Below are 17,872 nucleotides of genomic sequence, written 5' to 3' on the forward strand. Positions count from 1 at the left end.
TTGAATATTCATAATAATTTCCCTGATTTCATTAGGTGTAACTGGGGTCAATGAGACAGAATTAGCTATTTGGCTAACTGACGACATATGACTTTCAGATTCGTCGCATCTATCATCAGGCGCAATAGCAGTAGCAAAGTGCGTGTTCAGTGAGCAAACAGCGTCATATCCCGTTTTAAGGCCGGTAGTTGTCATTATAATTAGACAGCTCCGTTCTGTGTGACCACCTCTAAGGTTATTAATTTAATTCAGATTTTCTTGGGGTCATTACGTATATTGCTGAACAGCCGTTCATAATACTCTATTTTTGCTCTTTTCAGTTCAGCCTTTAACTGATTTCGGTATTTTTAAAGGCAGTAAAGCTATCACGGTCTTTTGACTGCAGAAAGGAATGAAACATATTGTTCTTTTTTTTAATCTTCTTTAAAAGCGCTTTGCTGATCCAAGGCTTGTGTATTTTTTTTACATCTTTGCCTCGTTTGTTCTAATGGAAATGCTTGATCATAGCACAGCAAAAGTTTCTCTAAAAACAAGGTGTACGCCTCTTTCGGGTCTTTTTCTTTAAATACGCATTCCCAATCTGCGGCATATACGAGACTACGAAAGTGTTCCAAAGACTGGTCATTTATCTTTCGAATGAATTTTTCCGCTTGACGTTGACGCCCATCAAACGAGACGGGAATTAGACAAAATACGGGTAAATGGTCGCTTATCTCGGCTGATAGTACTCCATCGAGGCAAAGCGGTGGTCGTTTGTTTGTGACACATATGTCAAGAAGGGACGCAGTATTTTTTTATTCTGGTAGCTTCAGTAATAACGTTTTCACAAGCATAGGAATTCACTAGTTCCGTGAACTGTCTTGATGAAGGGTCATTCAAAAGCATATTTATATTAACATCACCCATTATCACGAAGGTAAGGCCAGAACAACTCAGAAACTGAAGTAAATTGTCTAAGAACTAAAAAAAAACCTGCTTGTTGCCAGCTGGTGGCCTATATATCGCAACAATCAATCTTTTCCACGCGTACGGTGAGGCATTCAACATTGGCGGTAACAGTACAAAATTCTGAAATCAGTTCATGACTGGCCGGTTTTTTTACAAACGCAGCTACACCGCCACCACGGCCATGTGGGCGTACAATACCATAATATACATAGTTTTCAAAATGTGGAGGGTTCTCGTCAGAAGTGAGCCAGGTTTCAGTAAATAGCATTACATCAAAAGAAAACGTGAGTGAACTAAATAAATTCAGCAAATCATCATGTTTATGACGAATACTGCGCATGTTCATATGAATTATTGGAAACTTCTGTCTGGTATGCTGAACTAATGTATTAAGTGAGTGGACAGCATGGTAGCAGCTTGGAATAGATGCAGCCATGCTGTTGATTCAGCATTATTTCTGCCAAGCAATGCTTTTGCCCTATTCCGTTCTTGTCATCCGGTCAAGGTCACTTGGAGTTGTTATCCGAATACACGGGGACCCTTCGTCTTTTCGTGCGAATACCTTTCCCCCGGCAGTGCACACGAACTTCCAGTTCACGTCACGCTTTTTTTTGGACCGCACCACCGAGTAGTTGTTTGCCTTGCCTAGTTAGGTGTTCATTTACGTATACCTGACTGCTGGTCTCAAAGCCGAGTTCTGTGGCAGTGATTTTCACCTTTTTTGCCTTGCCAAGGAATGCGTTCCTCTTTGTTCGTCGCACAAATCGGACAATGATGTTTGTTTGGTCATGCTTGGCAGTTGTTACCCGATGGCACACATCAATATCTGCTTCGGTTACCGGTTCCTGAATGTGTTCCCCGATTGTTTCCAGTACAGCGACTGGCTCTCCATCCAGAGGTACGCCTTTAATTTCCAGGTTGTTAGAGCGCTGGTATTGTTCCAGCTCCTCCACCCGACGGGACAGCCTGGAATTATCGACCTTCAACTCTTGGTTTTCCTTCAGCAGTTTCTGAATCTCTTCTTTCATTCCCTTAACATCCTCCAACACATCCTTGAGTGCCCTCAGCTCAGCTCTTAGTTCCCGCTTGAAATCTTCCAGTGCCTTAGCTGTTTCTTTTGCCATTGTACAGCTGTACAAATTATGCGCAAAAAGAACGTCAAGAAAAGCACGGCAAAAACACTAATGCGTTCGGCAGCAGTGCACAGTTGGCAGTAACAATACTTAGATCGAAGGGCACATATCTCACCTTTCAAAAAGCAGATATCGTCCTTACCTGCTCTGCACAGTGCACCGCTGCCGAACTGCAACAGCGGGCCAACCGGCGGTCCTTTTCAAGCCAGGCGGTTGACGCTCGCAGCCCTCTGGCGCCCAAATCCTGAGATCCGGGTGCTGCGCTTGCCAACGGACATCGAAGGCGAGGGGCGGTATCTTCGTTCCGTAGTGCCGGCCGGGTTGATCGCCGCAATCGTGTCTTCGGGGGAGAGGGAGCTGCAAAAAGCAGATATCGTCCTTAGCTGCTCTGCACAGTGCACCGCTGCCGAACTCTTAATCTTCTGAGCTTTCGAGGTGCCAGTTTATCGACCCGCCGATTGATGTAAACTTTTTATACCGAAACTGCTCTATAGGTTCGTACAAACTACGTGCCAAATTTATTGGAATGCACCCGCCTATATACCAAACGCTCCGTCGTGATAAAAAACGGCTGTTGTGGGCATGACTGCTGTACATGCGCATGAGTGGATCACATAAACATTTATTATGAGCCTTCATATTTCCGTCTCCTAATTTCCACTCGGGATTGTGTCGCTGGTATAGACCAATTTTCAGGCAGGCTATAAATTGCAAATTTACTGACTGGTAACCGAGATCAAGAACTATGACATCAGAACCGAGGGGGAGCGGGAGAGGAGGAAAGTCTACTGGGAATTTACTGAATGTTCCTTTGGAGGAGATCATATCTGATATGGCGGAAGTGCACCTGACATTGTACTTTTTCAATTGAATTGATACCATATGTCCTTAAAGGAGCTTCTATCCCCAGTGCAGCTCCGTAGATTTATCCTCTTCTTACATTTCACTAGTTACTTTCTAAATAATCAGCGGAGACCGGTTCCGCTTCCCTAGCAGGTATGGCATGGTGTGTCACAGGTGACAGGCGTGGCCAGTTTAGTTGTAGCCTCTGATTCGAAATGTAATCGGAATATCCTATTATCATTTGTTGGCGACGGTGCGATGCGACCATACCGAAGAGACAATAGCCCCATCATGGCACGCAGTCGAACCACTCTGCAATGGGCCCATTGCGGACAGTTGACCCGAAACCTACAGAATCCGAATTTCTGGGCACGTTTTGTATCTCGACACTGGGAACGAACTCACGCTGTTTTATTAACCCAAAATGGTATATCTGAAAAAAAGGTGCTTTCGTCGGCTCAACTTGCTTTGTGCCAACGCTTACCAATTTCATGACGCGCTAAAAAAAGTCCCTCTTGGGTGTGCCTACAACTTGCAGTTGGCAGAAGATTGTCTCCGAAGTATTGCCGCCGTGGAAGTAGAAACAAAAAAAGTTCACACATCGCCTCGAAGTGAGTCATGACGAGAGGGCAAAGCACTGGGGATCGTTCTTACCGTAAATCACCCGTGGCATTGCCCACTCGCGCATGTAAACGAGTGACAAGAAATGTGTACAGTACATGCAATTCAAATCTAATCCAATTCAATAAAATACAGTTCAATCTATTCTAATGCAATCAATTTCAATCCAGTTCAATTCAATCTAAATCCAAATTCATTTCAATCAAATCTTATCCAATAAAAATCCAATCCAAATGCACTCCAAACCAAAACTAATTTAATTCAATGGAACCCATTTCAATCCAATGCAATGCTCCTCGCGCATGCGTAGCACAGCTCTCCAGGAGCCACGAGAGACTGCTCAACATCTCCCTCACCCTCTCTCACTTTCTAACCTTTTGTGCACCTTTTATTTTCTTGTTACCCTTTTGCTAACCTTTTTTCACAGATGTTTCGATTTACATGGTGCTCAGCGTCTGTCCCACGTCCTTTCTGACAATAAACAAAATAAAATAGATACCTTTCTTGAAGACGTACTAAATGTAGTCGTAAACACCGTCTCCCACACTATCATGCTGATATTTCGAGACTTTTCACGATGCAAGTTAGTCTGCTGCGTTTCGTTGTTTTAGCCCCCCGAACATTTAAAACAACACAGATGGTCACAGGTAAATCCGAGGCTCGGCGCTAACACTTAATCGTTATTATAGTGTAAATGCAGAACATTTCAAACGAAAATTAAAAAAAAACATTAAACATGCCGCCATATTTTTTTATTCATCACCAAGTCTTACAACCACCGTCTGTTATACAAAACAAAAATTAAAAAGTAGCGCATATAAAAAGGGGGAACGAAGTAACGAAATCACAGAGGTGTACTCAACCAGCATTCGCACTCGACTCAATAGAAAAATACACAACACACTGATAACCCAGTCGTGGAATCGCAAAGGTGTCTCAGTACAGCGCCATCGATCGTCGAACACAAACAATAACAAAGAAAAAGACGCTGTCTGGGTCGCATTAACGCGTTCGTGCAGAGTCATCAACAAAACGATCGGTTAGTGAAGAAGTACGCATTCTGAGAATTTCTGTAGATTTTTTCTGGTGGAAGGGAGATACAAAAGAACCAGCGAAATCTAGTCTACACTTTGAGCTGGGTAACCCTAATAGAGGTATACATTTTCGAATTTTTGTAACCTATAATTTACAAGGTACAAAAGTAACCTATATTTCAGTAACCTTTATATACGTATACACGTAAGGGTTACTGAGTTATCCGTTACTTTCTAGCTTTCAGCATGTATACCTTTAATAGGTGTCATCTACTGCCATACAAGGCCCCACACCTGGAAGGTGTAACGCTACATATCAGCGCGTTTCCGCCGACGTTGCTGTGGCGACCCTCCGATGGCGTCTTTCGGGCGCGGGGAACGCACGGTGTGTCAGTGGAAGACGATATGTGCAACAACGCTCTCCATTGCGGAGTCTGAACTCGGAAAGCACCGAGTGTCTTTTGTACGTCCCTTCAATAAACTGCCGGCCACTATTGCGGCTGTACAAGCATTACAATAAGGATATACTAAAATAAAAGCCACATTTACAATTACTAAAAGTGCGGCACCATAAGCTCGAAAATATTCTCCTAATGTACCTATTAGTGTCCATATGTATATGCATAAGATGACCTGTTCGATAGTCATTATCCAAGTTGTCACTCAAAAATATTGGAGAATATTGGCAATGCTTGAGGCATATGAGCAGGCATGACTAAATTTGATGTTGGCATCAGCTTTATGCCGTTTAAGAAGAGACCATCACACATTCCAGGAGTGAAGTTAAGCTTTAGTGAAACCACATTTCGTTAAGTTAGCCAGATGTGATGCTCTTGATAGCTTACTACAATAGGACGCCAAGCTGTGATAACATAGACTTAAGCCAAAGATTCTTGTGTGACAACTTGGCTCATGATGGTCACAAATATTGTGCAATACGTGTACTTATGTTCGCACATACTGCAGGAGCACATTTTCAGAAGTTTGGCATGAGTATTTGAGAACATACATAGTAACCCTATTTAAGGAATAACACATGATTACTATTCCTTACAAAGCACCAAAGCTGCGAACAACCCCAATCTTATTATTGTCTTTGACGAGTATTAGGCTTTTTTAATATTTTTGTGTAGTATTTCAGGGTAGACTTCGCTTTTGTCATATATCCCTATTGTACCTGTTTATTAAACGTTGCATGATCCTCTTCACACACACGGCCAAATATACAGATTTTTCACCCTAATAGTTGCGGGGATGTATGCAAAGTATTCCAAAATTTCTGATTGTTTGGATACTGCCATTGAACAAATTGTGGACGAGACGAGGAAGTAAACAGAACATTTATTATGAAATCACTGTTTCATACAAAGCAGTTTTTCGGGCTATATTTGCGGCATTCTTCGTGTCACCCAGAGTCTAACTTTACACTCGGAATTCATTCGTCTTTACGAATCCATGTTACACTTCGTTCTTAGGTTTGTCATTACAATTACATCTGATTTGTACATTAGCACACAAAGTTATGGTTTTTCTGCAGCACTAACAAGCTTTTTGGTGAATTGCAATCCGTCTTTCCGACGAACGTTCTCCTGGCATATGAATTTGCTGCATCAAAACAAGCATTTGGGAAAATGACAACACAAACGTTTCGCATTTTATGTAGTACACAAGCAGGCACGTAATCACGGCACACTGAATATTTTCAGAGGTCATGTGAATAACCTATTCCCTGCAGCCGTAGATGGAGGTATATATTTGAGGGGCCATCACGTAGATTTTACCACCTTGCAAAGCCATCTATAGAAAATAGTAGACAACGAACAAAATACAGCGCCCCCATGAGCCCCAATACCAAACCACTAGAATGTGAAGCACTATAATTACATTGCAAGGAAATAAAGATGCAGAATAGAGCAATGAATGAAAGGCCAGGCCACACCAGAGTTACAGTAATTTACGTAATTTCGAGTAATTTCGCAGCAGTTTGTTCATCATTACACAGAGTAATTTTGCCGCCATAGTTCAGAACAAGCGAAGTTACTGCAGTGATACCGGCCAACCGTGCCGAATTTTCATCCTGCAGTTTTCAGTTTATGTCGCCCGATGTTCCTGCATACTCTCCCAGAGTAGGCAGAAACTTTGGGCCACGAGATAAAACTTGGGTGCTGCACGTACATACGAAAAAGAGAAAAAACAACCACTCCAGCACCTTCATGAGGAACTATTGATAACGCAGCAGGCAACACAGCGAACGTGATACCCCCCCGTACTAACAATTTAATTTGGACAAGGATATACTAAAGCTGAAAAGTCTTTCATTTCAGTAAAGTGTTTTTGTCAGTGTTTTGATTCTAGGCTATAAGCAACAAGGAACCCCCGATTTACAATTTTCTTCTATCGTGATGTGTTGGCGGTGTGGATATACCAAGCGTTTGCACCGATCTTCAAGTATCATTTCCAGGAGGCCCAAACAGACTCTCTGTACTTGTAATAACCGGAAGGGTTATTTAGGTTAAAATGCAAAAGGTTGACGGCTGGGCCAGTTGGTATACATTTATAATGACATAACACCACACACTTGATAAGACGAAGAGAAGAAAACAACACGAGCACTCACTAACAAGTGGAGATTTATTAAAGAGCTCTTTTTTCTAATATTCTGTTGTAGCCAGGAAAACAACCCATGTAATAAAGTAGCTGCAGTTGATAAAAGACAACGCAGCTCTATGCTTAGGACATCGTTACGTTAATTTATAATCTACATGCAGTAACAAACTGATAGAAAGAGTCGCTAAGCATGAGACAAAATAAGGTAGGAAGTATGAAACAGTATTACTCTACTTGAAGAAAGAAGTGACATTTTTAAAGGGTGAATCATTTGAAGCTACTTTTTCTCTGTGCAGGCCAGGTTGCCATCTTTTCATAGAATATTTGAATAGATATGTTCCAGTTTTTGCATCTTTATACCATTGTTTCCACTGAAATCCGACTTCATTTCCACTTCCCAGTCGAAAAACACAACAGAAAAATACGACAGAATGATCCTGTGAGGGAATGGGACATTCTGTAGTCTGTAGTAAATGCTGTCCTGTTGTCTGTAGTAAACCCTGTCCTGTAGTCTGTAGTAAATCCTGTCCTGTAGTAAATCCTGTACTGTAGTTTGTCGTAAATCCTGTCATGTAGTCTGTAGTAAATCCTGTCCCGTAGTCTGTAGTAAATCCTGCTCTGTAGTCTGTAGTAAATCCTGTCATGTCTGTTTTCGTAGTAAATCCTGTCATGTCTCGAATTTCAACTTGTTTTGCATAAGAAATTGACTTCCCGTGATGTTTTTTCTATTAAGTACCTGAAGTATGCAGGATATGCATAACAATTTCAATAAAAATATGACCAACAAACATAAGCATTTGGGGGAATTCTTGCCTTTCTGGAACAAGCTTAAAATTGTTTTCAGTGAATAACTGATTTCAGAAAGCTGTACCAAAAGGCAATGTAAGCAATGCAACAAGTGGTACATTCATGCATGCAATACAAAAGTTTGATGTTACGCAGATTGCATATGCCTGATGCATGTGCAGTCGCGGAAACTTGTGCACACACACACTGCACACGCGGAAACTCGTGGATCCGGCAGCCGCAGAGCGTAACGCTGGAACACGACGGAGACAACGCGGTCTCCACCGAATAGCGTGGCCGATGCTCGCGCTAGGCCTTTTTTCTTTAATAGCCGTCTAATTACAAACCCGCGTAGCTGTTAAGAAGAAATACAGAAGTCTTTCCTTCAGGGACACCTAAGTAGCGCTACAAAATTTAGCTAGACTCATTTGGGCACTTTTCAGCTGATTTGGCCGTGCTTCTGAAGCAGGGCCAAATCGCGTCCCATCATCGCGTTCCGTCAATGACGCTCAATCTGTTCATGAAAGCAAATTTATTCTCCCGGATAGAAAAAAAAACAATTAAACGAGCATGGACAATAACCGTTCGAAAATTCGTTCCTTATTCTAGTTAGGACCATTAAAACACAAGCAAACAAATATTTCTTGAACCTGATTTTTTTAAAAAGCAAAACGCGAGAGAACGTGAGAGAATTAATATGGAAAGTCAATATTTAGCTGGAATCCTTGCCTCGGTGAACCTTGATCCGTTGACAATGCATTCGCACAGCAAAACGTGGAGAAGTATCCTGTGGTGAAAAGCGCACGTCTCTGTGGTGCTGCACTATCTCGAAGAGTACGCACGCACGATACCTGCCGAAGTCACGCAGGGGTCATTGCAAGTTCAGTCGATTGTCGAAGCACATCGCACGTATTCGAGATCACACTGCCTGCGAAATTCGTTGTATTCACTCGCATCAGTGTGCCAATAATCCCAAGCACCACGGTTAGTCGTGGCTAGAGGAGTCCTGACTTCGAGATGCTTGAAATCCGGACCACTGATCTTGCTTTTACCACAGCTTCCGAAGCTTCAAATGTTGCTGCTGATACTTCGCGGAGACATAAGATGCACGTTTTTACAATAAGTTACGCGTAACTTCAGCTAGGCAAAGCGCCGATGTTAAATGTGAACGAGCCACTCGGCCACGCTGCCACCGCCAAATTTTGACCGAAAGACGAAAAGCAGGAGGGAACAAAGCAGGAGGGAACAAAGAAAGGGTAAGGAAGGAACCGGCCGATCACGAGAAGTTGTTTCGCGACCCCTCCTCACCCTTCTCGATTCTTCGTATTGTGGTCTCCCCGTCCCGCGAGTGCTGTCGCGCCGCGACATGCCTTCAGTGGTGACGATGCTTCCCCGAACTTCTTCCAAAGGGCCGGGCTAGAGGGAAGGCGTGCGTTTTCTTTCTTTCTACATTTATTTTTTTAACACATCTCCGTAATGCAACGAGTTCACTGGCACATTTTCTTTTTCTTTTTTTCACACAGGTAGCGGCAACTGGTTTGCTGTTTTTAAAATCTTATTTTAACTATTTAGGCTTGATTGGACACACGTTTCGCGTTAAAATAAATAAATTGCGTGCTAAAAAAAATAAAACAACAGCACGCAGATTGAAACAATGGGGCTCTCAAAGACACCCAGAAATACGTGTCAGAATGTGCACTGCAATTAATACACCACGTCTTCAAAAAGCATGTCTTGCTTGTCCTTTATGCGTCCGCTTTGCCGACGGGCTACCCTTATTGCCTCATTCTTTTATCAAAGATTGTCCACAGTACAATATATGGAATTGCAATTCCCTCAAAGAAATAAAGGAATTTGCGAAGTTCTTTATGTATCCATTTCTTTGGTTATGGGGCTACGCTTAGATGTTGCAACATTACAGTGATTTGTGCTAAGTTGCGTTGTTAATTGCAAATTTGTAGCGAAGGTTTTTTCAAACACGGCAGGAGTGCTAATGGCAGTAATGCAACAAACGTTCATTACAACAGGCGCTTGCGATTCAATTCAACGAGATGGCCGTCACTCGCACGCACTATTGTTTTCGTGCAGCGCACGCTAAAAAAGTGGGAATTCGCGGCACCGCACAGGCCGAAAACACCAAGTTTCGGAGCATCTGCGTCGATTGCGGCACTGGAATACAACCAGTTCACCCCTTAAGCGGCGGGCGGCATTCCCGTGTCCAGCCAAGCAGCGGTACCACACTAACTATCCTGTTCGTGCTATCCCGTTTGCCATGTCTGAAGCTCTGTCCTCAAAGGCAATGACCACGTGTTATTCGATGCTCTCCAGCAACCACCCCGCGTTGCTGTCGTTCAGCGCGGCGTTTTCCAATGTTTGCTGTTGTCTCCAGCGTATTACATCGCTCTCTCGATGGAAAATGCGGTCCCCGCGTTGATGTTGTCCAGCTCTGCGTTTTCCAGTGTATTCCGTTCTTTCCGGCGTATTCCATCGCTCTCCTAATGCTGGAAAACGCGGGGTTTGCCGACAGGGTAAGCAAGAGATTTTCTAGCAATACTGAACGGTCTGTCGTGTGACACTTTTGCAGTGAATCTAAAATTCTCTTTCAGACTGTAAAAATCTGCAGGGACTACAAAATGTTCGGTCGCATGACATATAATAATAGTAATTACGGAATCCAGCCGTAGTGGCTGAAGGACAGTCTGTGGTGCAACAGACATTTGTGTAGTGCCTACAGGGTGTTGCACAACAGAAGTTTCTGTAGTACAACAGAAATGTCTCATGCGACAGACATTTTGTAGTTCTACTACAAAGGTTTTTGTAGTGGGGCTACACAATGTCTGTCGCATGATAGATATGTGTGTTGTACTACATAAATTTCTGTCGTACGACAGACATTCTGTCGTCCTACTACAGAGATTCCTGTCTCACAACAGACCATCCTGCATTCCCAACAGAAATTCCTGTTGTGCGACAGAAATGCTTGTCGTACGACAGGTTTTCAGTAGTTGTACTACAGAAATTCCTGTCGCACGACTGACCATCCTGTAGTCCCAACAGAAATCCCTGTCGTGCGACAGAAATGCCTGTCGGACCACAGATTTTCTGTAGTTGTAGTACAGAAAATTCTGTCGCACGACAGACCATCCTGTAGTCCCAACAGAAATCTCTGTCATGCGACAGAAATCCCTGTCGTGTGACAGAAATTTCTGTTGTACGACAGAAATTCCTGTTGTGTTTTTCGACTGGGTTGTGTCATACTCGGCGGAGTCTTGGTTCTCGGCTCAAGGAAGACTGTCTGTCTGCAACAAAAACAGTAATGCTGATAAGTCATAGCATAGGTGTTCACATGAAAGCACACTTTCGATCAGCCACGCATCGATTAGGTTACCGCACCCATGTTTGCCCCTGTTTAAGAGTAAGTTGGCCAGCCCAGGCTGTAAACAAATTCGTCACAATTTCTATGTCATCTGAAAACAACAACCGAGAAGCCTGCATGCTGCCTCATACCTACCACCATCCCCAAAAAGAGCTTTATTACTTTACACTGGGATCACGGTCACAGACATTGGCCCTGCGTTCCACGCGAATGAATCAACGAGAGATTTTTGTAAATCAGAATAATGAACTCTTTACATGGTGAAAATGATCCGCTGTCTCAAAATGAGCAACACCAAATTTACCCGCTCAGAAGAAAAAACTTGGCAGAAATTAAGAGGCATATGCTAGGGAAGAATCAGTTTAGAAATTTTGAGCAGCATATAGTGGACGACTTTTGGGAAATGCACTACTTTTGTTTAACCGAATAGGTTCCTACAAGAAGAATAAACTAGACACGATTCCAAAGATACCAAGCAAGAAAAAAGAGCGTTCCGCGACAGCTGAAACAAAACGATAACACACAGAGAATAGTGCGATAATATAAGTGCTTAACGGGAAGAAAAATCAATTATTTAACCAGAGCTATCCGACAATTACACGGGCGAATCACTTGTTGACAGCGCCCAATGACCCAGCCAAGAGGGTAAACGAAGCTCCCAACAGATGGCGAAGGCGCACAAGCTGACGCTCGACTAATAACACCGCTAAAAGCACGACACCGGCTTGCTTGATCGTCTGGTTTAATCTGATGCAACGAAGCAAGCCCGTGATTTCATTCAATAGCCGTTGCAGAAAACAAAAAAAAAAGACATGCAGCCAAACAGCCAGTCAGGTAACGAAGATTCCTGTCTTATGCTGTTTGTTCAAATATTACATTTGAAAAGACCCCAGTGAAAACGTGCATCCAATGAAAACGAGCAAGCCGTTGCGGGAATACACTCACCGAGTTCGCCTCCACAGGCGCCGGGGCATTGTTCCAACATGCGGACTTGAAGGTCGTACAAGAACGGGCCGGGTAGCGCTGCCAGTCACAAACGGACTCACGGCTGCCTCCGCGACCCACTCCGACAAACAATTTGTGTAACAGCAATCCTGGCTACATCATAGGTGAATCACAGCGGTGAAAAGGGTCGAGTTGCGGCAAATGCGGCCACAGGACCTGTGGATGCCCTCATTTCTCTGTATCCCGTCATGCAACGGAGAAATCACAGGGCGCAGGGAGAGATGGTGCGACAAGCATCTCTTATAGTTACAATAAGTTTTATAGGTTACAACGTAAAGGTTAGATGTCAAATTTTGCTAATGTAACCTATAAGTCATTAAAGAACCTACAAACTGCTTTTAACTTCACGCTTGTAACCCTTAGAATGGACAGGGATCAAGAAAACATCAAAATACAGACAACCTAAGTGTGCGTGTGTAAGCCTGAACCGTTTATTTTTCTTGCACAATGGTTCCATTGTAATCTTTATTCTATAGGTTGCTTCCGTTTATAAGTTACAATATAGGTTACAAGGATTAGAGTGTAGGAATAGAAGCGTCTGGTGCCCTAAATTAATTCATAGTTCTCCAGTGAACGGCGTGCCTCATAGCCCTCCCTAATAGTGTTATTGCGTCAAACCCCGCATTATTAAAAACCACGTGGCCGACCGCTCAAGCCAGTATCGAACCCACGCCCAAAGGTCTAACAAAAACCTAAGAGAACGAATGATAAACATATCTCAATAGGAAGGAGAGAACTCCTGGTTCCAGGTGCTAACGCTGTTGCTGCGTATCGTATTATTTCAGCCAGGGGCTATGCACAAGCGGGGGAGGCCACGCAAGCTACAGTCTAACACCACCACAAAGAAAACAACAAATAACGCAGGGAGGGAGGTAAAGGGAGACAACTTCTGTATCGAGGTGGTAACATTACGGCGGCGCATACAAAACCCTAGACGTATAGGTAAGCGTAGCTACTTTCCCGGTTATAGTTATCGTATGAGGCCAACGACGAAAGCCTAATCACTTCCCAGCAGCAGCCACCCAAAATTATTTAAAAAATAAAATTTACCAAGCAACAGCTGCGGCAGATCATTATTGGTTTCGTGAGCTCTTTCACCCCAGGTACTTCAAATAATGACCAAATGTATTCTGGTCCCTGTTTTACGGCTGCGCTGAGACCTCAAAATAACTGCGCGGAAAAAAACAACCCAAGTTCGAAAATTTCGGTGCAAAAATAGAGCGTCCTATGTAAACCTTAAGAACAAACTCCCCGAATTGCTTGTTTCAACCTTTTAAATCAAGCCTCCAATATTTATTACGTGTAATAAAGCCATGGGCCCGAAGGGATCTAAAACTACAATGGGCCACCACTCATCTGAAATCTTCGAGGTTCAGTTTCATAAATGATCATCATTTCCGCGGAAGACAACCTAAGTGTTCTTGTGTGAGCCTGAACATTTTATTTTTCTTGCACAAATTTATTGCATCGAATAAAGTAAAAAAATAAAATTTAGATCTGCTCCGCGTTTGCGATACGGTCTACTTCATTTTCGACAGTTTTAAATGCTTGGCTTTGCACACACCTGTTCGCGTACGCGGTTCTCAGCGTGGGTCATCAATTTTTGTTCCACAACCGATTTTTGAAAAGAGTACAAACATTTAATAAACCTTGCATAATTTGCTGCCAATATAACAATGAGTGAAAAGATGAGAACAGATACCCAATGCGCTCATTTTCCCATGAGCTGTAGGTTTGTGGTCACAGTAGCCACAGCGCAGTTTAGTTGAATTTGTGCGGAACGTTGCAGCCTCGACGAGATACCCTAAGTACTCGCAATCTTCCTTGCATCGTTCACAGTACACCCTACACGTCTGTGTTTGTTACGGATGTCATTACGCCCTTTACGCGAAGATGGAAATATTACACGTTTTTAAAAGTGTAAAGTATGCGAAAAACATGCGTAGCAGTTAAGTCCTTGCGAATGCTAAGACCAGATAACGGCCATACGACTAAGCGCACTCATTAATAGTTCAATTACTGCGTTGTTAACAAAAGCTTGGAGCCCTACGCCTTCCGGTTGTTGTCCGCCCTTTCATCGCACTTGAGCCATCATGCAAGCTTGTCAAGTTTGCCAGCTGTTGGTTTTGCTCTATCTAATGAATATAAGCAATAAAGCTTACCTTCTGGCACCAACAGGATGGTGCGACATGAACCGGTGCACGAAGGAAACTTCGAAGTTCTATACGTTGAACGAACAAAACATGTCCGAGCGCAGCAAAAATCGTGCCGCACACAACGTGCGCCGACCGGCAGCTTCCGATGAGTGGTCACGTGATTGATCACGAGGTCAAGCGCCGGCGCAACCGGGGGCGCGAAGGTTACGAGTTTGGTTTAGAGGTTACAAGTTAGTGGTTACAACTGTAGCGCCACAATGTAACCTCTACGATCAAATAGATCTTCGTCCGTAACTGTCACTAAGGGTAAAAAGGCTTGCAACGTTTATTGAATTCACTTGTAACCGTCTATATAGAAGGTAAAAGCGTTTACAGGTAGCGGGGAAGTTACGGCGTTTAGAGTGAAGGGACGAGGACAGTTTCACTCCCAACCCAAGCCGTGACTCCGTCTGAACAGAGACGACAATGAAGATTTTTATCATCATCATCACCACCCGAAAAAAGGCTAACTCATTATGCAATCGGTTTTTATATAGAATTACAGAAACTAAGTTTTCGAAGCCCGGTCGCGGTCTCAAGTAATTGTCACAAACCCTTCCCCTGGATAATTGCGTCCGCTAGCAAAAACCAATGAAGAAGGGCGCGAGGCAACAGTTATTTACATTTTAGCAGGGTGACCGGCGCCTTAGTTTTTACGTGCGCCAAAATTGCTAGGGTGAATAAAATTACAACTGAGATGCTCGACTACGTTTTTAAGTATATATGTTTACTACAGGAACAAGAGATTACAAGGCAACGCCCGACACAAGCAAAAGAAATCTTCACACGGCCATCGGCCTTGTGTGCGCAGGCACTAATCTGCCGTACACTAAGCGCACGCGCGCGCTGGGAGGCTAGCGCGCGGCGGTAACGTGCTACCGACATTACGAAAAATGTATTATCGACAGACATCGTTGAATGCACTTTGGCTGCGATAGGAGAAAGAGAACGTGCTACAGCTTTCATCGTTTCATCATGTCTGTACAAACAATTGTGTACCTCCCAAGGTTAGAGACGTAATCTTTATTGAGGGAAGAGGCCCAAGAGGTTATGAAAAATGGCCTTAACGAACATGATGATGATGATGGTGGGGTTTAACGCGCCGACGCAACGCAGGCGATGAGGCGCGCCGTAGTGGAGGGCTCCGGATTAATTTAGACCACCTGGGGATCTTTTACGTGCGCCGAAATCTCGTACACACGGGCGTTTTTGCTTTTCGCCTCCATCAGAAAAGCGGCCGCCGCGGCCGGGAATCGAACCCGCGACCTCGTGCTCAGCAGCGCAACCCCTTAGCCACTGAGCCACCGCGGCGGGTGCCTTAACGAACAGACATTTCCAGGACGTGACAACGCTGTAATTAACTGCAAGTACGATTTTCGGCGGCACGGATCTCGACGTGTCCAGTACAAAAGTTCTATCCCTTGGAAATGGCCAAGGGCCATGGGAGGATGTCGTCGAAGTAGACGAGGTAGAAGTGGGGCGTGGATGGTATCATCAGTAGTAAATAAAGAAGGCCCAAGCGTTTTCGAGTTCTGCTCTACCATGGCGTCTTGGTTTCTTGCAGTTGACAGCAATATTTTCGGTGGCACAGAAAACTTTACAGCGATAATAAAGTGAGCTGGGGCCAAACCTTCACGTTCACCGATGGAATCGGTAACAAAAGAAGCTGGCAGGATAACCATCGCTTTATTTCATACAGGATGGTGTTCAACTGTTCTGCACACCCTGAAGCTCTGCCTAGAAGAGTTCTGGGTGCTCTGTTCACGCTGCCATCAAGTATCTCCCAAAAACCTCCCCACCAGGATCCATCGTCTCTGTTGAAGTTACAAGTTATTGCATGTGTAGTGCCAGAGCTCTGAATTTCATCAGAAGTGCCAACGCCGCCTGAATATTCATTGCCTAACTCGTGAGCGAAAAATGCCCAAACGGCCACTCTCCTGTTACTCTCTTTTACCCTTCTCAGCTCCGTAGCCTTCCTACATGCTTTCATGTCCGCCAGCCAGTGCCTCTTCTCGGAAACTATGCAAAATAGTTGCCAGTGTGCTTAGCGTCATCAAGGCGGTGTGCTTACGCCATCTGGGTCGCTACATGCCTGTATGTCTTTGTCGCTGATAACACCGCCTTTTATGATGGCTGACGCAGAACCACTTGTGTTGCGACAGGCTGGATCACGTGCCGCAAAAATTTTCTGAGTGGGCATCCTCTTCTGTTCCCTCCGCATTTCCGCTTTGTTTTGTTTTGTCCACACTATTCGCACTCCGCACCGGTACGCAGTTTTCAAATTGAGAACTCTACTGTAGAAGCGACCAGACAGCGTCGCTGGACTCTCAGATGCTTATCCTTTTGTTTTCTATATTATCCTGAAATTCACAAACAAGTGATATTTTTTGGAAAGTAATGGTTGAAGAGAGCGTTGAACAAAGGATGTACAAGCAATTTTTCTTCACTAAATCTTCCAGAGAGAAAGATATCAGTAAACTAATGGTTGTACCATCCTAAAATATAGTTTTTTTGCTATTTGTCTACCTGGCAGTTAATATGTTCTTACTCTATTTAACTCCCGCCTCAGTCAGTCATCTTTGTAAAAATGCATCAGGTATGAAGCGAGCGACATGTTGAACGAGACCACCAGTGCGCCCCCGAACTAGCGCCCCGTTGCGGCTAAGATGTCAGTGAAACGGCTCTTGGAACCCTACAGGACAGTTGACAGACACACGTCGTAGACGTGGGTGCAGCGTTTGCCACTCGCGAGCAGTGACGCAAGGAGGGATTTCTGCCGTCGCGCGCTACATAGCGGATGAGTGCCTGAACTGAGCGACCCTACCGTCCCATTGACAAGCGGCCGACGCGTTAGACAATGTTTATACAGGCGGGGTTGGAAGTGCAAACTCGGAAGAATGGTCGAAGCTGTCAGTTGGTGCGCCTAAACGTTTTGTGTTTAAAGTAGTTTGTTATGCCCATAATTAGGTAGCGGTGAATTTTGATGTCTTGCAGCTTGCAGACATTGCACGAGCAAATTGAGCATTCTGCCGGCAAGTGCGGAGGCACAAGGACATCCCAACTTATCTTTTCTGCCCAGAGTCACCGAAACAGCATTTTGCTGCCCTTGACGAGTGGGCATATTGCGGCAAGCGGCTCCAAAATTCCTGCGACTCCAACATTCCTGCGACTCCTTGTAGAACAATCCGCTTTGTTGCTTGTATTTTGATAACAAAGGTATTGTTGACTTCATATTTACATACGTGCATCGTCGTCATCACAGGCAATGATTAAAACCTTTCTGTCCTTGGATGGTGAGATGCTTCGTCTTCGTTCAGTGCAGCT

This window comes from Haemaphysalis longicornis, unplaced genomic scaffold, assembly GCF_048455015.1.
Source record: "Haemaphysalis longicornis isolate Haplotype H1 unplaced genomic scaffold, Haemaphysalis longicornis Haplotype H1 scaffold_13, whole genome shotgun sequence".
NCBI classification, from domain to species: Eukaryota; Metazoa; Arthropoda; class Arachnida; order Ixodida; family Ixodidae; genus Haemaphysalis; species Haemaphysalis longicornis.